The sequence below is a fragment of the Eublepharis macularius genome, chromosome 9 (genome assembly GCF_028583425.1).
Source record: "Eublepharis macularius isolate TG4126 chromosome 9, MPM_Emac_v1.0, whole genome shotgun sequence".
Classification (NCBI taxonomy): domain Eukaryota; kingdom Metazoa; phylum Chordata; class Lepidosauria; order Squamata; family Eublepharidae; genus Eublepharis; species Eublepharis macularius.
The window spans coordinates 76,527,275-76,551,218 of record NC_072798.1 but is presented as its reverse complement, the minus strand read 5'-3'; positions in this window follow the sequence as shown (position 1 = coordinate 76,551,218).

The window sequence follows — 23,944 nt, the reverse complement described above, 5'->3', positions numbered from 1 at the left end:
GTCAGATCTGCTTTTTAAAAAGGTAAAGGTAGTCCCCTGTCAGCGCTGGATCTAGGGTTGCCCACGCCTGGGGCAACCCTTGCCAGCCACTGTGCGCACGCGCGCACAGCGCTCATGCACTCCCCGTGCTGCGTGATGACATCACTTCGGTGACATCATCACACAGGGTGGAACGGAGGCAGCGTGCAGTGCTGGGAAGCCGCCCGCGCTATTTGCCTCCCCGCAGGCGAATGCCGGGGGCAGTGTTGCAGCCCCCCGCGCTGCTTTCACCTGCCCCACAGGACAGGGGGCGGCCAGCTTGCCGGGCACCCCCTGCCCTGCAGGGCAGGCAAAAGGCAGCATGGCCCCCCGCGTTGCTTTCGCCTGCCCCACAGGACAGGGGGCGGCCGGCTTGCCGTGCACCCCCTGCCCTGCAGGGCAGGCAAAAGCAGCGTGGGGAGCTGTGAGGCTTCCCACGCCATTCGCCTGCCCTGCAGGACAGGGGGCGGCCAGCCGCCCCATCCTGCGGAGCAGGCGAATGGCGTGGGTGGCCCCGCAGCCCCCCGCGCTGCCTTTTGCCTGCCCTGCAGGACAGGGGGTGCATGGCAACTCGGCCGCCCCCTGTCCTGTGGGGCAGGCGAAAGGCAGCACGGGGGGCTGCAAGGCTGCCCAGCGCCCTCTGACAGCTGGCAGCTGCTCCTGGTGCCCCCTCTCTGGTGGCGCTGGGGGCAAACTACCCCCCCTGCCCCCTCGATCTGGCCCTGTCCCCTGTGCAAGCACCACTGAGTCATTACTTACCCATGGGGGGATGTTGCATCACGATATTTTCTTGGCAGACTTTTTGTTACAGGGGGATTTGCCATTGCCTTCCCAAGTTATCTACACTTTACCCCAGGAAACTAGGTACTCATTTCACCGACCTCAGAAGGATAGAAGGCTGAATCAACCTTGAGCCAGCTATTTGGACCCAGCTTCCGCCAGGATCAAACTCAGGTCATGAGCAGAGCTTGGGCTGCAGTACTGCAGCTTACCATTCTGTGCCACGGGGCTCTTCCAGATCTGCTTAGGTCCCATTTATTTCAATGGGTCTTAACTGTGCATAACTGTGCCCTCCGTTGTATCCAGTATGCTTCTTTAGAGCAACTAAGGCTGCAGACTGATGCACACTTTCTCTGAAACAAAAACCATGGGACTGAGCTGTGCTACATTATGCCAAGCAGGTTGTTTTCTGAGATCTAAATGCAAAAATACCAACACCAACATTCTAACACCAAACTCAGAATACTACAGATAGTATCCATGTAGCATCAGCTCCCTACTATGCTGCGTTCCCAGAAAACATTTTAATGTCTTATTTGCAATTTATTCCAGTGTAGGATTTTTGGTTAAAAACAAATTAATAATCTTCCACCCCCTGTCCAAAGAAAAGAAAAACCCACCCAAGTTATTTGCAGGACAAAACGAGTGTTGTAGCTAAAAACAAATGTTAGTTTTCATAGCATTTCTAAAAGTTTTTAAAAAACAGAACAACTCCAAATAGTGCTGCAGATTCACAACGTTGTTATGAACAACTGTAGTGTCCGCGTTTAATCTCTGCATCTTCACTCAAGGGTACTTGCTGTTGCCAGTTAACTGCTTTAAGGAAGGAGCTCAGGGTAAAACAGGGTTGCATTTACCTGTTGTTCATCAAGTGTTCTCCTGTGCAGGGACACATGGGAACAGCACATGTGCAGGCCAGCTGCTGATGTTCCAAAGCTACTAGAGGTGCGAGATGCTTGGCTAGCCTTTTAGTGCACTTTTCCACCAGGTGCGGCTATAAAAGGCGGGGCAAGCGGCTCCCTCCCTCAGTTCTCTAAGCCACCAGCGTAGAGGGTAATTAACAGTAACAAAGAGCGCACAACAGGGAAAGGGGGAGGGATGTGTGACTGCATAGAACAACACTCAATGAACAACAGTTATAGGTAAGTACAACCCTGTTTTCATCGTCATGTCTTCTGTGCAGTCCCACATAGAAGCTTGGCAAGCTAACTTACCCAGGAGGCAGGCATGTAGCTCTTCAGCGGAAAAGACTCTTCAGGACTGCCTTGCGAACAGCTGCATTCTGGAATCTACGTCAATGGCATAATGCTTGATGAATATGGATGGTGGACGGTGTAGACCAGGTGGCCACCTTACACAGTTTCACTATAGGGATGCCAAAATTAAAGGGTGATGGTTGAATTGCGCCCTTATAGAGTGTGCTGTAACTTGCAATGGACATGGTTGTTTAGATTGATGATAACAATCATTAATGAGCCAAACTATCCAATTTGAAATGGTCTCTGAGGTGACCATCAGATTTCTGGGGGGGCCGTTAAATGAAATAAATAGATTAGAGTCCTTTCGGAAAGGAGCTGTCCTGTCCAAGTAGATGCACAAAGCACATTTAACATCAAGTGTGTGCAAAAGTCTCTCTGTAACAGTCGAAGTAGTGGGGGGGGGAATACAGGCAAGATAATGTCCTGGTTTAAGTGAAAAGCAGAGACAATTGGTAGAAAGGGGAGGCTCAGCTGAAGGACAACCTTATCTGTGAACTTCTTAGTGAAAGGAGGGTCATGTCTCAAAGCTTGCAATTCACTCAGTCTCCTAGTCAAGATTAGAGTTACCAAGAAGGCTGTTTTGGCTGTCAGAACCTTCAAGGGGCAGGTAGCTTGGGGTGTGAAAGTTTATGCATGAGTAAAGCAAGAACCAAGAAGAAACTTCACTGGGGAATCAGCTCGGATGCTGGAAGGTATAGATTCACTAAACTCTTAGGAAAAACTTGTATTGTGGTTGGACAAAGAGAGATTTCCCGTTTATATTATCATGGTAGGCAGAAATGGCTGCTAGGTGAACCTTAACAGAGGAGTTAGCCAAACTTTGGTCCTTTAGCTGGACCAAATAGTTCAAAATAGATGGCAATGGGGCAGATACCAGGTTTAAGTTGTTGACTGTGGCCAAAAAAGAAAATTGGCTTGGTATGATTTTCTGGTGGAAGGTTTCCTAGTTTCCAATAGGACCTTCTGGACTGGGGAGGAGAAACTCAATCCAGGAGGGAAATGAACTAAGCTGTTACTTCAGAATGGCTAAGTCATGATGGAGAACCTCATCATCCTGTAGCAGGTGAGGTGTCTGGGGGAAATGGTAGGTTCTTCCCTGTGCCATTTGGAACAGAGCAGCAAACCAGGCTTGCCTTGGCCAATTACGATTGCCGAGAAAACTTCCCTCATCATCTTGTTGAGTGTCAGCATCATAAGAGGAGGGGGGGAGTATATAGGAGGGTGCCCAACCAAGGGATCTGAAAGGCGTCCCTGAGAGAGGCCTTCCCCTTTTCTGCCTGTGAGCAGTATTGAACACATCTTCTGTTGAGGTCTGTGGCTAACAGCTCTACAGTAGGATACTCACACATTGCAAAAACAAGGCAGAGGAAGTCATTCATAGTTCTAGGATTTGGACTGACTTAGTGCATCTGCCAGAACATTGTCCTTGCCTGCTATGTGTATGACAACAAGAGTGACTCAGTGTAGTTCCCATGTAGGACTGTCGAAAAGACACAATGATGAGGGACATTTGTCATCTTCAGGAAGCTGCACCCCACCTATTAAAAAACAATATAATACATTTTCCTGCAATATGCTTGCTGATCAAAAAATATACATATCACAAAAACAGTAAAAGGAGATGCCCTTGCAGACACGGCCTTGCAGAAGACCCCCAAGCAGGGGGACAGATGCCAAGGCCACCTTCTATTGTTGCAGCTAGTATTCAGAGGTACACTACCTATGAACATGGAGGTTCTATTTAACCATGGGTTAAAAAATGGGGGGCGTATAAAATCTTAACCCTCCCTGTGAAGGCTGTCCACCATCCTGTTTTAAATGTGTATGGATTTTTATTGTATTTTAATATGTTGTTTTTATTGTATTTTGTATTTTAATATGTTGTTATCCACCCTAAGCCCACTCGCGGGGAGGGCGTTATAGAAATTTGAAATAAATAAAAATAAATAAATAAATAGTCACTGATTGCCCTGTCCTTCCCTGAAGTTGTCTAATCTCCTTTTCATGCCATTTAAACTAGTGGCCATATCTACATCTTGTGGCAATGAATTCCACAAGATAATTGTATAAAGAAATTGGTATTGGTTTATTATTACAGCAAAAGCCAGTAAAACAAGACAATTCTGAGATAGGGGGGAAATTGTCACATCAAAACATAGTGATAAGCGAAACATTAATAGGAATTAATGAGATGAGAACAATGGGAATAGAAAAAAGAAAAAAACAATTAAACAACATTTTCATCTAAAAGCAATCTGCGTATCTTAACAGCTAAAGAGAAAAATTTAGCCACAGCATATGTCACTGAGCTCTGGTCTAAAACTTCTGGTCTAAAATCAAGATACAACTGCAAAGGATGAAATTTGGTCAAGAGGGGCAATATGAAGCAGGCCCATTCCTCTTGATAAAATTCACAAAATAGGAGAACATGGGTAACCGATTCTACCATGTTAGTCATGCAAGGACATAGATGTTCTTGCACTGGCACTCGGGAAAATTTACCCTGCAATACGGCAGAAGGTAGAGCCTCAAAGCAGGCTCTAGAGAATGCCCAAAGCTTCCCTGCCGCTTTGTTTCCAAAGGGCTGTGCAAAACACTTGTGTTTTTTTTCCTCTTTGCAAAGCCTGAAACATGTCTTGGAAGGAGGGAAAAGCAGCTATTTAATCCTTTCCTGGCTTTTAAAGCCAGAAGAAAAGTGCAGTAATGTTACAATGTTGCAATGCTACAATGTTACAACATTGCTACACTTTCTTGCCTTTGAAAGAAAAAAAAGTGTGTGAATACCCCAAAGGAGGAAGGGGAAACCAGTCATTTAGCCCTTTCCTGGCTTTTAAAGCCAGCAGGGAATAAGCAAACTTCTACAAACATGGGAAGCAGAACAGCCAGCAGCTTTTTTCAGAGGATGGGGATTCCCCTCCCATCCGCTGAAAAGCGGCTGGCATTTAACAGGGGGAAACCGGAAGCTCATACCCCTATTCTGCAGACCTTCTGCTGCCCTGGAAGTGACGTTTTCACGAACTACACGAACCAGTTCGGAAATTGGGGCAAGTCCGTGAAAGTTTGTGGTTCGCGAAACTGTACAAACCTCGAACCTCCCAGTTTGTTTTTTTTTTGGTACATGCCCATGTCTAATTCTAACCCCTTGATCATTTGGGTTGTAAAAACATCAGTGGCTGTTTTTACACAACACTTTAATGGAGTTTGACTCTCAACATCTAGTTGTAATGATTCATTATTGAAACAGAGGCTTTGCCAAGAAGCTTGAGTTTTCCCTTCTCCTGAGCATAGCAAATTGCTAGACATCTCTTTTAATAGAGGCTAACAATGTTTCCTATCAGTTTGGTGTCCCGTCAAAAATCCTGCTTAAATAAAGCAACACCAGGTTTACAAGATAAAGACACCTGCCCACCAAATTGGAGGAAAGCAAATTCATAGGCATGTTGTTTTCACATTCAATGTGCCTTTCTCTCCAGATTATCTTTCTTCCTGTCTCTCCCCACCGTACCACATTGTTCAGACATAGCACTCCATGAAAGCTGACCCCCGCCAAAACCTAGTCAGTCCAATTCCTGTGCAACATGTAAGTGCATATGAACTATGTGGAACTGTTCTAGAGAAAGTTAAAAGCCATTTAAAAGCCATTCTTATGGAACCTCTGAGGCAGAAAAATGTCACATCCTCCAGAGTAGCTTGTTGCCTAATTTCAGAAGAGACTTGACAAGTTCCACATTTACTGCAATGTCACTCCTGACTGGAGGATTCAGAAGATATGGGGATGGTTTAGACATGCCAACCTGGTGGCAAGATGACTTTCACAGCTGATTATATTAAACTTCATCAGAAGCAAGAAAGAAAAGGAAAGGAAAGAAAGCTTTATCCTTGGAAGAGCTGAAAATTAATTTACTCCGTTTGTATTCAGCCAGCAGTGGAACTCTATTTTTCAATGAATTTGATATATTACTTCCTGGAATACGAGATACCGAGGTGATAGGTATAAGATAGATAGATGCATATTACAGTGTAATGGGTCACCATTAACAGAGTCGTTAACATCAAAAGAACACCCTATTAGTGCTGGATTCCATCAGCTACTGCCTAGAGAGTGTTAAACAATATCATGGAGCTGGTGCCCCAAGGTTCATATTAAGACTATGTGTTTGAGTGCAGAGGGTCTGTAAATGGCTTTCCCTGTGAACAAGTAAAATGCAGAAGCTGCAAGAATGTGTTTGACACAGATGGAATGGCTCAGAGCTGTGGTCTTTGCAGAAGTCTGAGCACCTGTGCAGGGTTGCCAAGAGCCACCACAGGCCTCTAAATTGAACTATTTTCTTCATTTATACCCTCTTCTCCAGTTTAGCTATTTTATTTCCCCTCCCCTCACACATTTAAAGAACATTTAAACAAAATTTAATGGGGGAGGGGGATATGCAAGTGGTGAAGTTACTGAAGGGATTTACTTTTCCTCCTTTACTCCCTTTCAGCATGGTAAACCAGAGAGAAATAAACTACTCGGCAAAAAAAAAAATCAGCCCCCTGCTCAAAACTGAATCCAAACCACGGCATATACTTTGCAAAGTTCAATAATCTCAAGGAATTAATCAATTATATAATATTTATAAAGTATAAAGTGACCAGTGCATCTAATAAATATTTCTTATAATCCCCTCAATTGATATTATACCAATAGTTCCCATAAGAACAGTAATTAGAATTATATAAAACAATCAATGTTCTCTACATATCAATCCATCAATAAATAGAATAAATATGGTCCAATAAATACAATAAATATATTATTTTTATGCCAATAAAAGGTTTATGATGATGATGATGATGAATAAATATATTCACATAAATGGTAGATGTATATGACCACTATTCAAAGACAATAGTCAAAAACTCAATAGTATTCAATATAACAATCTCTTCTTTCTTTTTCAGAATGTTGACAGATTCCGTTCATGGAAAATGGACAGGTATTTCTCATACAAACAATGTTCGGTTATTATTAATATTCTTGTGTTTTCTTCACATACAACAGGGGTACAAGCCCCCCCCCCCCGGCCCAATGAGAAGCCAGCACACTTAGCTCATTCTGTACATGGAACTTTATCAAGGGCGTGATAATAATCCAAGCCAAAACCTGCTAAAATAAAACCTTATAAAAACCACCCCTGTAATTTACATTTTGATGATATCCACCCTCATACACTCCAGAAAACAAAAACGACTCACTCCAACCAAGGGAATTTCAACAAATCTAGCCAGCGTGTTCCTTGATGCAAAAACTCAATTGACGGCCATATTCCATGTCACCCCATCCTAGTTACTGTATTTAAATACCATGCAATTAGCTGCTATGTGTTATGTTTAAAGATATAGTACATTCGTCTGCTGTATCTATAAGGGAAATGCAAACATACCACTGGAACTAAATAAAACAAGAGAGCTCCAGCGCATTGAGTTCTTTTGGGGACAGGGTATCTAATCTAAAAATCCAGGCTGATTCATTGTCAATTGAGTTTTTATACAGTTAAATCTGGGATGTGATTGGAAGTGGTTCTGCCTGATGAAATAATCACCAGATGAAATTGTTTTCTGATTCCCTTCTAAATATTCATTTCTGGAAATGATGTTTTTTTATAATCCAGTTTTAACAGAGACATTTAGTGATTGAATAACTTGTGGGAGGAGAGCTTAGATGGCTCCCGAATTCCTTAAAACCTGGTAAAAAGGCACGGATGGGCAGGTCAGGGCCAGAGGTTGTCGTTTTCATTAAGGGCCACCTACTTTCCCCTCATACTGGGTGAAACGAATGCAGCCAATAAGCCATTAACAGGATTTAGGATCCTAAGGACCTTGGTAACTTCTGAAACAAGAACTTAAGGAAGATTTCTCTTGGCCTAATACTCGGGCAGCAAATTCTAATTGATGTGAAGGAGCCACATTGCCACTTAGTGCTTTGAGGATCGGCCTGGCATTCATTTAGATGGGCTACAGATTTTCCAGAGGTATTAATCATTAAATTTGGTTTTTAAAAATTGTGATAGGATAACATATTTCTAAAACTAATTATGGTTTCATTTTCATGGTGAAATTCTATTTCCTATTAATTTACAAAGTGTAAAATATGAATTTGTAATTTCTGCAAGCATCATTTTGTCAGTAATGCGACCAATTAACATTTCACACTGAACTAATAAAATCAGTTTAAATGATGATGATATATGATCCATTTATGTTCAACATTGAATTTGCTTTACTAGAATGAATTATAAAGGTACAGAAATGATATTTAAGAACAGAAAGGGTTTCTTTGATCACGTCACAAACTTTGTCTCTGTTAACAAATTTCTAGATAAGAGGCAGCAGATCTTGCACTTTTTTTACTTATGTCTGGGATTTTTGCTGATTATATTATTCATCTTCTTTTTCTGGGCCAGGATCCAACTTTTTATTTAGGCTCGCTTAAGAGGCTCACACTTAGCCCAATTGAATTTGTTGCTTTTTTTCTCTTTAAGCAGTTGACCCCAAGCCATGATTTGTTTCAAAAGAAGATTGTCATGTAGTATTAGTGAGCCCCTGGGGTGCAGAGAACTACTTTCATTGTTCTTTCAAACCTGGCCCGATTTTATATGCCTACATCATGCAAAGAATAAGTTATTATATTTGGACAAGAAACACATGGGCTCAAATCCCTACTCATCATCACTCGCAGGATAGTTATGAGAATAAGTGAGAAACCATTTTCCATGCTGAAAAGGACCTTTATTTTTAAAAAGGTTATTGACTATAACGACAATTAGCTAGTGAGGTGTATTTGTTTGAGTGTGAGATTAGGACCTGGGAGACCCAGCCTCAATTCTCCTAGGGTTGCCAGGTCTCCTGGCAAGCAGCAGGAGGGGGGGGTACTTACTTGATTGCTGGGGCTTGCCAGTGAGATCACTATGTTGCCAGCAATATACTGACATTCCTGCCTGAGTTCCAGGAAGTGCCGTAAATGCATTGCCAGGGAATTCCAGAGACTCTCTGGTATTTACCACAGTGTCCCTAGCATCCTCTTGGTGACGTGATGATGACACTTCTAAGTATACAGGGAGTGAGGTCAGTGTGTTGGAATACTGCCTGTCCTCCTCACAGTTTCCTGCCATTTCCCCCCCCCCCCACCAGCCAGCTGAGCAGTAGGGTAAAGCACTGGCTGGCAGTGGGGGATCCCCCATCGGTACTGTGGGAATGGTAAGCCTAACTCCTCACAAAACCATGAAGCTCACTGAATGAACTTGGGTCCCTTTTTCTTAGCCTAGCTTACTTCATAGGATTGAGGCAGGGACAAAATGGAGGAAGGACCATATACGTTGCCTGGAGCTCCTTGGAGGAAGGATGGGATTAAAATGCAATGGACCCAATTTACTGAAATTACTGGAGGAGGGACTTTGGCTCAGTTTTAGAGCTTTGGCTTTGCATGAAGAGGTCCCAGGTTCAAACAGCAGGTAATGTGAAAGACCTCTTTCTGGGACCCTGGAGAGCCATTGCCTGAGCAGACAACACTGCTCAGACAACACTGACCTCTCGAAACCAAGTCCGACTCAGGCTAAAGCATCTTTATGTGATGATTTGTATCCTTAAACATAAAAAGTGAGCCTTATTCCTGACAACTCACCTGTTATTCTGGCGCAGGTTCACTGAGGACCTGCGCCAGGTCCTGTGCCAGGATAAAAGGAGAATTGTCAGTGGCAGGCCTCTGAGGGGCCGCAGAGCCCATGGGGAGGCATAGTACGGGGGAGCCATGCTGCGCCTCCTCACTGGCTCCGCAGCCCCTCAGAGGCCTGCCTGCAGAGCCAGTATGGAAGTACAGCATGGGAAAGCCCCTCCCACATGGCCTTCCTGCTGCCTCTGTGGCAGCTATGGGGCCACATGGCACTTCCCCACCAGCTCTGCAGCCCCATCAAAGGCCTGCCTGCAGAGCCATCTGGGAGGCACAGCATGGGGGAGTCTCCCCATGCAGCCTTCCCACTGCCTCCATGACGGCCTTGGCCCCGCTGCCAGAGTCCATTGTATTTATTTTTACAACAGGCTCTGTTGCTAGTTAGTGATAATAAACAAAATGGTCATGGCACTACAACTGTTGAAAGTTCTGCACTAAGGCAACTTCCGGCTTGGGAATCATGGTGGTCTGATGCAGTTCAGGGAGCTGAGCTGTCCAAGTTGCTGTTTGTCAGGGCTGGTGGGGTGCTAGATCACCCACGGCCCCCTGCTCTCAGGCGGAGAGCAGGCAAGAACACTTGAGACCCCGAGGGCGTGTAGATCTCAGCTGAGGGGGGGTTCTGCGCAAACGATTCCCTCCCAGCCTTGAGGTCCCGCTCTAAGAAGGGTGGCAGAAATCTCTGCAGCAGCTTTGGAGTCATTGAGTTGGCATAGGATCGCCGTACCCAAGCTTCAGTAACTAATTTGGACTAATCTGAACATCTGAAACAGTGATTACAACCCAGAAAAGACCCTGCAAGGTAAAGATCGTTATCTCTTCTACGAGTTTGAAATTGGACTAGAGGATTTAAATTCAAGCAGAAAGCTGAAGTAGAAAGTTTAAAAGGACTAATTAAGTTCACCCAGGTAAAAGAAATGTATGAAAAGAAACTTTTAGAAAAGAATTAGAGGCGAAGAAAGGATTATTATTTACATACCTGTGGTTTAAAGAGATAGCGAGCTGTGGGAACGGAGAAACATCGTGAGAGAAAGTAGCGGTGCGTCGATGGGGAAGGAACAGGAAGTGCATCATAAACATCGAGATGCGAGGCTAGAGCAGCTGTGAAGGAAAAGGCAGAAGCAGAAGTGCGCCATTTTGAAAGAGGGCAAGGGCAAGCCCTCATTGCAACCGGAAGTGGGCCATCTTGGAGAAGGGTAAGGGCAAAGCTTCGACTTAAAACCATAGAGAAAAGACACCCGCCATTTTGGACATTTAAAGCGCTAACTTTTGGACAAAATACTAGCAAAACAAGAAAGTTAATTTGGGAACTTAAATATTTAAGCCACGGAATTGCGAAAGAGAGCAGACTCATGGCAGCGGAGCAAATCGAGCCCCTCGATGTCAAAAAAGGACTGGCAGTCAGCATTTGATAATTTGGATAAGAAAGTGGCTGAAGGTAACAAAGAATTAAAAGATGTAATACAAGAGATGATGAAGGATCTCAAGGAGACAATTAAATCTGAAGTGGCGGAGTTAACAAAGAGTATCGATGAGGTCAAGAAGGAACTACAGACGATGCAGCAAAAAGGTAACGAGGTGGAAGAAAAGACGGAGAAGCCAACCACTACATTTAAAGCAGAAACCACAGGTGGCGGTGATGGAATGTAAATATATGGAGAGACAACTTCATGGCATTCCGGAAAAGGAGGGGAAGGTAGCCCAAGAACAGATATCGGAAATATTAGCAGAATTCTTGAATAAAACCATGGAAGAGATCATAAGTCATGTGGACGTGGCGTACAGAATTAATTCAAGATATGCAGCTCAAAAAAATCTGCCTAGAGATATGATTGTGCAATTTACTACCAAAAAAATGAAAGAAGACATTGTGAGCAAGCAATTTCAAAACCCACTGGTAATGGAAGGAAAAAAGGTGAGAATAATGAAGGAGTTGCCTAAAAAAATCCTAATAGAAAGGAAAAAATATAGAGATCTGACTCAGATCTTGAAAGAGTTGAATATAAGATATAGATGGGAGATTCCAGAGGGTCTGAGTTTTGAATTCAAGCAATTAGGAGATCTATCAGATCGCGGCATGAGATGGAGATGTTCTTGTTGGACAATGATAAAGACTTACCTAAAAGACCCAGAATTTGATTATGGAGTGTAAAGTAATATCATGGAATGTAAACGGACTTAACTCACCTTCCAAGCGTAAAACTATTTTTCATTGGCTATCCAAGCAACATTGTAATATAATTTGTTTACAAGAGACCCATGTTAAAAAACAAGATCAAAAGTACTTAAAAAATTACACATTAGGAAAAGAATTTGTTGCCACAGCAAAACAGAAAAAAAGAGGAGTTGTGTTATATATCAAGGAGGAGCTGCAACCTAAAATGATATTTAGTGACTCTGAAGACAGATATCTTGCGGTGGAAATTATTTGGAACTCCCAAAAGACACTAATAGTAGGGATTTATGCACCAAATGGAGCTAAAGACAGTTTTTTTAAAGTATTACAGAAGCAATTAGACAGAGTGACTTATTCACAAATAATCCTGGCAGGGGATTTTAATGGAGTGGTAAACTTACAGGAAGACCAAAAAAAGGGGGGGGACTCAAAAGAAACGGGGATTATTGCCAAAATCTTTTTTTGAAATACAAAAGCAAGAAAATTTGGAGGATGTGTGGAGAAGAAATAACTCCAAAGCCAAGCAATTTACCTATTATTCGGCAAGGTACTCGTCGCTATCGAGAATTGATATGATCTGGGCCTCTAAGGAATTGGCAATATGGACTAAAGAAGTTGAAATTATGCCCAAAGTAAGCTCAGATCACAATCCAGTTATGTGGAGATTTGAGAAATGTATTAAAAAATTTAGATGGAGAATTAACGAAGATTTACTGCAACAGGAGGGCAATCTAGATTTGTTACAGAAAGAAACCAGATTTTTATACAATATAATTTGGATAAATCTGTACCAACGTATAAAGTATGGGATACATACAAAGCTGTAATGAGAGGTGTCTTAATGGACTTAAATGCGAGAGACAAAAAAAGAAAAGAAGAAAAAAGGAAAGAAATTCAGGAAAAGATAAAAATCAAAGAGACTCAATTAAAGAAAAGACCGGGGGAAAAGAAACTACACCTGGAAATAAAGATTCTGCAAGAACAATTTAAAGCAATGGACAACAAAGAATTGGAATGGGAATTGAAGAAACTAAAACAAAAAACATTTGAGAGTGCCAACAAGCTGGGGAAATATTTAGCTTGGCAATTAAAGAAGAGGAGGGAAAAAAGAGTGATAACTAAGATTATAGAAGAAGATAAGACATTAATGGATCAGTCAGCCATAAATAGAGCATTTTATAAATTTTATGCCAAATTATATCAGAGTAAAGTGGTAAAGGAGGATAGTATTGATCGATATTTGAGTAAAATTGATTTACCAAAGCTATCTGAGAAGTGGAAGCGAAAACTAAATGCTGAAATAACAGAAACAGAAATTATGGATGCAATACAGTCGACTAAATTGGGGAAGGCACCAGGACCTGATGGAATAACGGCTAAATTTTATAAAGTAATGGCAAAATAGGTGGTGCCTTTCCTGAAAAAATTGATGAATGGGATCTTAAAGGGACAAAAGATTCCAGAAACTTGGAATGAGGCTAATATATCACTGATTCCAGAAGAAGAACAGGACCTATCTAATGTAAAAAATTATCGACCTATATCACTGTTAAATAATGACTACAAGATTTTTGCGAAAATATTGGCGGAAAGGCTGAAGGAATGGCTGGCTGAATTTATTGCAGAAGAGCAAGCAGGATTCTTACCAAACAGACAGATTAAAGACAATCTAAGGACTGTAATAAATGCAATAGAATACTATGACAGACACTGTGAAAAGGAAGTTGGTTTCTTTTTTGTGGATGCAGAGAAGGTTTTTGACAATTTAAATTGGAATTTTATGTTCGCCACAATGCAGAAGTTACAGATGGGGAAAGAGTTCATCCAAGCGGTAAGAACGATATATAAAGACCAGTGTGCAGCAATCGTAGTAAATGACGAATTAACTCAGAGCGGGACCACAAGTGACGCCTGACACAGGTTGGACACTTGCCAGCTTCCCTCAAGTTTTGATGGGAAATGTAGGCATCCTGGTCTTGCAGCTTGACTCTCTGACTGCTGTCCAATGGACTTTTCAACTGTCACTTGTCCAACATTCCGCCAAGCTGCCTACATTTCCCATCAAAACTTGAGGGAAGCTGGCAAATGTCCAACCTGTGTCAGGCATCACTTGTGGTCCCGCTCTAAGAGACTGGAAATACGGAAGGGTACAAGGCAAGGTTGCCCATTGTCTCCACTGTTGTTTGTCTTGATATTGGAAATTTTATTGAGGCAGATACGAGAAGACGACGCCATAAGAGGCTTGAAGATTAAGGGATTTACATACAAAGTCAGAGCTTTTGCGGATGATGTGATGGTTATTGTAGAGGAGCCAATCCAAAATATGCCAAGATTGTTGGATAAGATAAAAGAATTTGGTGATTTGACTGGATTTTATGTTAGCAAAAGAAAATCTAAGATATTATGTAAGAATATGGTGAAACAAAGACTTCACGAACTAATGGAAATTACCAACTGTGAGGTAACACATAAAGTAAAATATTTAGGAATAGAGCTTACTGCTAAAAATATTGACTTATTCAAGAACAACTATGAAAAGCTGTGGCAACAAATTGATAGAGATTTAATCAAATGGAACAAGTTGAATTTGTCGTGGCTAGGAAGAATAGCAGTAATTAAAATGAATGTACTTCCACGAATTATGTTTTAACTGCAAACAATACCAATAATAAGAGACAATAAGCAATTTGACAAGTGGCAAAGGAAAATATCGGACTTTGTATGGGCAGGGAAGAAGCCTCGAGTGAAGATGAAAGTTCTATGTGATGCCAAAGAAAGAGGGGGATTACAATTACCAAATATAAGACTATACCATGAAGCAATATGTTTGGTGTGGCTTAAAGAATGGATGTTGTTAGAGAATCTTAAACTCTTAACTCTTGAAGCATATAAAAAAAAATTTGGTTGGCATGCGTACTTATGGTATGATAAAATTAAAGCGGACTCTATGTTTCTGCATCATTATATTAGGCAAAGTCTCTTCACAGTCTGGCAAAAATATAAAAAATATTTGGATGAAGGTATCCCGATGTGGGTGGTGCCAATGGAAGCCATTGACTCGAGGATAATTTATAATAGGGAACAATGTGTGCCATATAAAGAGGTGTTGAAAATGGAGCAGAATATGATCAAGCTTAAAACAGAAGATGAAGTATCTTATTATGGATGGTTCCAATACAGGCAGATTAAAGACTTATATGATTCGGATCGTATAAAATCGGGATTTAAATGGAAAAACTCGGAATTGGAAGAATGTATACTACAAGAAGGCAAGAAAAAGATTTCTAAAGTTTATAAGATCTTGTTAAAATGGTATACAGAAGATGAAACTGTTAAAGTCCGGATGGTGAAGTGGGCTATAAACTGTAATAGAGACGTAACAATGGAGGCATGGGAATACTTATGGAAAAATACACTGAAGATATCGACTTGTACTAATATTAAAGAAAATGTTTACAAGATGATATATAGATGGTACTTAACGCTGAAGAAAATAGCATATGGGAATAACAAAATGTCAGATAAGTGCTGGAAATGTAGAAACCATGAAGGTTCATTATATCATATGTGGTGGACGTGTGAGGTAGCAAAGCAATTCTGGGAAGATATTATAGAAGCTATGAATGCAATTTTACAAATCCAAATAAATAAGAACCCAGAACTGCTGTTGTTGAATTTGAATATGTAGGGGATTCCCAGGCAATATAGAACATTACTATTTTATATGACAACAGTGGCGAGAATTTTATATGGTCAGAAGTGGAAGACAAAAGAAGTACCATCTATTGAAAATTGGATACAAAAATTGCTGTACATGGCAGAAATGGACAAAATGACAAGAAAGCTGAGAGAACAGAATCCAGAGGAATTCTTTAATGATTGGGGGAAACGAAAACAGTATTTGGAAAAGAAGTGGGTCGTAAAGGGAGAAATATGGGTGCTAGATAACTATTAATTTAGCAGAAGAGAAGAGAGGGTGATCTTTACAAGAGGAGAAGAGATAAGTTAGAAACATGCTGTAATTGTTAATTTGATATTAGGTTTTTTTATAGTTTAACATATAATATCTATTTTAGTAGTATATTAGAATGAATAAGAAAAGAAAAAGAGATATAAGCAGTAGATTTAGACAGCGGGTTGGAAAACTGTTGGATGTCTGAGATAAAGGGGGGAGGAAAAAGGGTGGGGGAATATGGAAATGAGGGTATTAATAAAAAAATTTGTAATATTAAATTTTACTCACCCAATAAAAATTTTTAAAAAAGAATGTTCTGCACTAAGGCTATAGAGAACATTGCTCCCACTGCACAGTTTATGATGTCTGGTAAGTGACATCATCACGTGGGTCAAAGGGCAGCCCAGGAGCATGAGCGCGCTCCCCAAAGGGATGAATCACCCCCCCTGAGGGCCCGATTCAGCCCGAAACAGGCCCATTGCGGGGCGCAGGAGCGTGCTGCAGCAGGGTATGGGGGCACACCACACTGCCCGGGGATGTGCCCGTGTTGCTGGGAGGATGGCCCGGGGGCACCCCCCGCTGGCCAGGTAAGTGGGGGCAGGGGGATGTGGGAGCAAGGGATCCCCACCCCTGGCGGGGGGATGGCAAGCCTAAGTGCCCTCCCCCAAGCAAAAGATAAATATAAACACTACTTTGGAAATGCTTTGGAAAAGCAAGATTGGAATTCAGTAGTACCTTAAAGACCAACAAGATTTTCCAGAGTATGAGCTTTTGAGACTGGAGCTCCCTCAACAGATAATGGAGCTTGACTTTCAAAAGTTTTATACCATGGAAAATGTTGTTGGTCATTAAGGTGCTACTGGACTAACAATGTAATCCTATGCAGAGTTATTCCAGTCTGATCCTGTTGAAGTCAATGGGCTTAGACTGAAACTATTCTGCATAGGATTCAACTTTAAAATCTTGCTCTTCTACTGCAGACCAACACAGCTACCCACCTGAAACACTTAGGAAAGACATTTTGATGGCAATATCTGTGTGTAGCTCTGCTGATTGATAAACGTATTTGTTACCAGTTTGGTGTAGTGGTTAAGAGCGGCAGGACTCTAATCTGGAGAACTGGGTTTGATTCCCCACTCCTCTGCTTGAAATCAGCTCAGTGACCTTGAGTCAATTACGGCTCTCTCAGAGCTCTCTCAGCCCCACCCACCAAACAGGGTGATTGACACGAGGATAATAATAACACACTTTGTAAACCACTCTGAGTGGGCATTAAGTTGTCCTGAAGGGCGGTATATAAATCGAACATTGTTATTGTTGTTATTGTTGTTCTTACTTATATTTACTGAGTTACTGTCTTCCTATCCCACTGACCTTCCTGAACTCAAAGCCAGGCCCCACAACAATTAGAATCTATTTTTTAAAATCTCATTAACTAAATGTTTATTCTACCATTTCTCAAAGGAGTGAAAGTTCTCATACATGGGTTTTCCTTCACATCCCCGTGAAGTAGTTTATGTGGAAAGAGGCCCACCACAGACACTCAATGATTTCATTCCAAGGAGGAGTTTCTCTCTGGGTCTCCCAGGCCGAGGCCAGCACTCTAACCCCTGTACCAAGTGGCTGTGGTTCCAAATATTACCAAGTGTTCAGTTTGATTACACTGAACATATTAAAGAAGGTTTGAGTTTTGATTAGCTGTTCTCCATTGAGATATCCACCTAGAATCAAACCCTGGCCCCATATATTTCAGGTGGGAAACAACTACCAAGTTGCTGATCAAGCTTCCCGAGCATGCAAAATAAACAGAAATACTCTTACACCAAACGCAAAATTCATGGCTCTTAAATCTATGCACCTGCACACATCGTAGAAACCATGTGTTTGTATCATGCCTACATTACAGTTTTACATACTTTAGTACATTATATGTGTACCCATTCGAAATGTGCTGAGTGGAGCAGACCTGACATGCTCGCTGAATTCCCTGAATGGTCATTGGCTTTATTCCTTTCACTGCCTTGGGTTACTTAGGTGGAAAAAATGTAATTTGTGTGCCTGCATTGTGCCAAAACATCTGACTGTAAGTTTTGGTATCAATTCCCATTAGAGTCCTGCTTTAGCAGACATTCTTAAATGACAGGTGTAGAGAAATTTTGCTGTGAATTCCACAGCAAATTCTACCTTGAACTTCTGACATCCGGTCTTGTGACTTTATAATCCCTATAGAAAGTGACAGAAAGGTTCTTTCTGTAACCCCTTTGACCTTATATAACTTTGTATTTTAGAAACAAAATCTTCTCTATCAGATGCTGTATGAAGATACTCACTAAGGACCCTCATATACAACTTGTATGAACCTTTTAACATCACGTTATTTTAAAATATGGGTGAGGCAGAGAGGGACTATATAATACTTCTGACAGCTGAAAGAAAGCATTTTTGCTCCACATCTATGAACTCAGGGAAAGATTTTTTTTTATTAACTCTATGCTTTGGGGAGGGATGCCAAGAGACGAAAGGGAGCAATAAAAGACTCGAAGCCATAAAACGACTCAGAAAACGAAGCTTGTGATTTGTATTTTGTTGTTTACCCAAGACAAGGTCAAGAAGCAACCAGACCACAGCTCAAAGTATATAAACTAGGTACTCTGATGGTGCAATCCTATGCAGAGTTACTCCAGTCTAAGCCCATTGACTTCAATGGTCTTAGAATGGAGTAACGCTGCATAGGATGGCATTAATGATATAACTGTGTGGTTTCAAGGTGAAACTAGACATGATCAAGGTCTTGTGCTATTCTTGGCATAAGTAAGAAGTAGCCAAGGAGAGTGGAGTCAGCACAGGGAAGGGATGCTAGGGGATACATGATCAGGATCCCACACATATTTTTTCCAGTTAAATACAGCCACAAGGGACTGCTACTGGGGGGAAGTTAAACTATCCCTCATATTTCTGAGCTGAGGGTGCCACGGAGAACAAAGTCTTAACTGTTCAAAAGCGTTAAAGAAAAAAGATCTATTCTTGGAGCGGAGGACAGATTATGAGACTACATTACTAACACATACTGGATTTTGATTCATAGAGTTGCCAGACTCTACATGGGGCTTGATCTCCCAGAATTACAAGGGATCTTCAGATTACAGAGATGAATTAGCCTGGAGGAAATGCTTTGGAAGGTGGATTCTATGGCATTTTGCCCCCCCCCCTCCTCATGCCCTACCCTTCTCAGGCTCCACCCCTAAATTTCCAGGAATTTCCCAATCTAGAGTTGGCAACTCTAATTTCAAAGGCAAAACAAAAACAGTTTTGAAAGCAACATTGTTTGCACCAGAGTTGCCAGGTCCCTTTAGCTGTTAACTGGGGAAGCAGGAGGCCACCTGGTTGAGGGCACTCTTGTCTTCTCTTTGAGCGTGCGCTCTGTGGCCTCTCCAATGACATCACTTCCAGTTTTAAAAGAAAACAACAGAGTCTCATCAGGGATGATTGCTAAAGAATTTTACCCTTTGAGGTTCTGTCAGTTCTGGTTTAAATTGGAAATGATGTGATTGTGGAGGCTGTGAACATATGCACCCTTTCACCATATGATCCAACCAGCCTCCCTACACCTTCCCCCTCCCACTGGCCAGTTGAGCAACATCTGGAACAACAGCTGGGGATAGGGTATTACCCAAATGGGAGTCTCCTTTTGAGCTGGGGGAATTAATGTGCAAGGAAACAGGCTAGCGAGAGGGAGCAGTGGAGATCTCCACCAATTTATATGAGGTCCCTGCCCTCAGAGAATTCTACAAATGACCAAGCAGGTATATAACAAAAGTGATTTTATTAAAGGGGTATCAAAAGCAATCATACAAGAACATATACTGCATACATACAGAGTTACCTAGGAAAAGCAGAGAGGAGTTGAATAGAGTTTCAGGGTTTGGGGGTTATAATTATCAGTCCAGTAGGGGAGTAGCTTGAGTGTCCAGCACTTCACAGCAGGAAGGAGAAGGGGGCTGTGCAGTCTGAAGATGTGTGAGTGGGTCCAGAGCACACACAACTATGGCGGAAGGGTTGCCCAATTATACTGTGGAACATACCCAGGATCAGGATTGTATCTTCTGCCCCCAAACAATAGCTTAATGGCTGTCTCCAGGTTGAGACAACTGGGAATTGGGAATGGGGAAAGCTATCAGAGCCCCGAATAGCCCAGAATGGGACAGCAGATAAGGAGAAGATTGGCAGGTGTGGAGGTGATTAATTCAGGAACTGCTGGAAGACTCTGTCGTCTCCGGATATCTGCATTTCTATGGGTGGGATGGAGCTGAAAGCTATCCTCCCCTGTTGACTCCCATGCTAGTAGTTTTCCAGCTCCCGGCCAGGGATTGGCAACCATTTCCTGCCTTGCCAGGCAGTGCTTCTGTGTTTAAAAAAATTGAAGAAAGGGGCTTATGATCTAGCCTTATTCATAAGCTTCTCTATTAATGTGAGGGCAGTTTCTACTGCTAACAGGTGTATTCCCCATCTCCCGCAGGTGCCAACCACTACAATAGGGTACAACCCTAAGCCATGGAATAATCTAGATAAATAAAGCTTGTTTTAGTGTGTATACCCTAGAATAAAAGGAAGACAAGATTCATACTTATTAGAAATATGCAGTATCTACTAGAGGGAAATTATTGCTATCCTCTTTGTTATAAAAGGACTGATTAGACAGTTGCAGCTGTCACTTGTTTTGCCAACTTTCTTAGACTGATTTACAATTTGAGGACAAATCAAGTAATTTGATGAGGCTGAAAAGCTTGGTATATTCTGGAATGAGTTTTATATTTCTACCCTTTCTAACCTAGCCCAAAGGCACTCCCTCAGATTCTACATTCACATAACTTGTACTCACTTTAAATCAAGTTTGCATTTGAGAGGGTTTAGTAGATTGACATTCTTTACCGCAGACAGATATAACGGACTGGATCCAAAAGTATCTTCCAATGAATAAAAGGACACTTTCCATGAGTGAAGAACTGTGAGCAGGAGGGCTGTTCAGGTTACAACCTCATTGTTAGGATTCAACCCATTGGTTTTAATATTTAACCATGAACCTAATTTTAATATGGATTGTAGATACAATATTCATTGTTGTAAAGGGGGCATCAAGAAAGATCAGTTGCAAGTTTTGAATCGTGCCAGGCTTTATGGCGGTCCTACATTTATTTTTATAATAGTCACCCACTGTAATATTAATTCTTACCTGTAACATGCTTTCCATTTGTAAGTTTGTGAAGTATCATCAATATTTCTAACTATTAAATATTTAGAATATGCTGAAATATTCAATGAAAAAGAAATGACACAGTCATCTTATTGTCAAAGAAAAATATTAGGCAAATTAACAAGTAGCATCAGGGTATATTTAAAGTTCTAAGATTATAGGCAAGAAAAAAATTGAATTGGATTAAGAAAAATCAGCATTCTCTTGTGCCAGCAATTTTTACAGGTACCAAATGGACTTGGGAAGAACTCTGCAATAAAATGTAGAATGTTTGGAGAGGAAAGAGGCAGTCTTTTCAAAGACCACAGTATGCATCTAAAATCCCCATCAAATTATCTCAACTTGCTTTGATCATACAAGAAGATAATCCCTAATGGGACTGGCATTTCTCTTCAACATTCCACTACTGGGTGACTTATACCTCATGAACTACTAATACATTTTTTGCCATCTCTACACTGCTTAGGAAACATCTACAAATAATCCAGAGGAGTTAGCCATGTTAGTCTGTAGCAGCAAAATAGAAAAGAGTCTAGTAGCACCTTTAAGACTAACCAACTTTACTGCAGCATAAGCTTTTGAGAACCACAGTTCTCTTCGTCAGAAGAATCTACAATGATCTACAAATCATTGATCTACAAATAATGGCTTTGTAAAGCATATACACCCAGTAAAATAGATATGTGATCTTTTCATAATACAAAGTACACAATTTCCCTACAATTTGTGGGCAAAAAAATGTGAACAAACCTAAGGAAAAACTGCTTTTGTTCTTCCTTGTCTTTGAAACGAACAAGACATTACTAAAAGAGATTTTTGGTCAATCCTGAAGATTCCTCTGATAGTCTGGGTGTATAGGGAAAGAGCTAAGGAACCAAAGCATTTAGAGTTCAGTGGGACATCAGAAAAGGAAGGGATGGATCTTAATCGATAGAAGATAATCAATGGTTAGGAAGCCCAACTAATAGTCCAGGTAATAAAACATTTCCACTAAACATTTTGCCAGTCCTATACTTATGGGGTTTTGTGTACTTCGGTGTCCGGTATTCACTTCTAAAAGAGTTTATATTCTCCGTCTCAAAAGAAAGATTCTGTATTTTACTAGCTTTCTGCAACACGTGGATTCTCTGCCGATACATGGTTTAGTAGACCAAACCCATCTTAGCTATTAAGCACTAAAAAGGAACCTCGAAGATCCTCACAGCTGTTAGGATTTGTTTCAGACTAATTTCTGCGTTAGTCAGTTGCAGGTGATAATTGGGCAGACAGTCTAGAAGCACTTGGGCCAAGACAAACGAAGCTCTGATGGCTACGTGATCAGACATCATTCTGTTTCTGCTTGGTTAGTTCACATGGAACATCCAGGGCATAAATTCTACATGTAATTTTTGAACAAATATTAAAACATGGACCACTTCTCTTTCCATGTCTTCAGTCCACTTATGGCCCATTGTTGACAGGATGCAGAAAAGCCTTCCCCGAATGTAGCAAAATCAGCTTTTGGGTAGCAAAAACTTCCTTACTTTTCTCTACATAAGAAAAGCATTTATGAATTGCTACTGTGGAGTAGCCCCACGCTCCGGAGCATTTTATGTACTCATCGCACTTTACACTGGAATATCTTCACAAGGCAAGGACCAGTGATGCTGGGTAATGTGTAACTAAAACATCTGTTACACATCTGGAGTCAGAGGATAAGGCTTCCATCCAAGGTGGAGCTCTAGAATCTCTCACTTTAAGAACTAGAACAGGGGCGAGGGTTGGGAACTGATGATCACAGCTAGTCTCCAAATGCCCATGATCCATGATCCTGCTATTTTGGCATGAGGTGTTGGCACGTGTTCGTCAAGTGTAGGGAGGCGCCATGTTAGCTGGGAAGCATAGTTTAAAAAGACAGAGCCAGCAGAGAACTGTGACACTGAGAGATCTCTGTCTTTTGGTGCTACACCTCTGAAGATGCCAGCCACAGCTGCTGGTGAAACGTCAGGAACTACAATGCCAAGACTACGGCAATACAGCCCGGAAAACCCACAACAACCATCGGTCTCCGGCCGTGAAAGCCTTCGACAATACATCCAGCAGAGATTGCTCCTCAGAGGGTTTGTTAATTTCATCTTTGCCTCCCCGAAGGCTCTGTCAGTCAAAAACTGTGTGGGATCACAACCAGAGGGCAACAAGGAATGAGAATGGGCTGGAGCTGCCTTCCAGAGCTGAGCTTGGACCTGGAGAAGTTATAATGGGCTGAAGTTTCCCTTCTGGCATTTCACAGCCCCTTCACAGAGCTCCAGTGTGTAGCAAAGCCTTTGCCCTACAGCTGGCTCTGTCTTTTAAAACTACCCTTCCTGGCTAACATTGCATCTCCTGACATGTTCTTCACATGTCAGATGTCTCATGTAGACAGACTCTTAGTTGGAAACAAGGTTCCACTGAAATGATGGGGATTTAGGACTCGTTCATACATGACTCCAGCATATATTCTTTTCATTGAGCTTAGCATGGGAGTAAGTTCATGCATCTGTTTGGTTCATCCTAGGGCTTACATATGTATATTTATAAGTAAAAGAGATTTACACATGATTTATACGTAGACCTGCTCACATATAAATGTATACATGTATTTACATCTACAGCACAAGAGAAGGAGGAAAAACTTTCATTGTCTCACTTGATGGAAAGGAGAAATTGAGCTATGTGTCATCAGCATGTTTATGTATGTATGTATGTATGGTATGTATGTATGGTATGTGAGAGTTGCTTTGGCTATAAATCAGCACTCTACTGGTTCGAATCCCACTACTGCCAT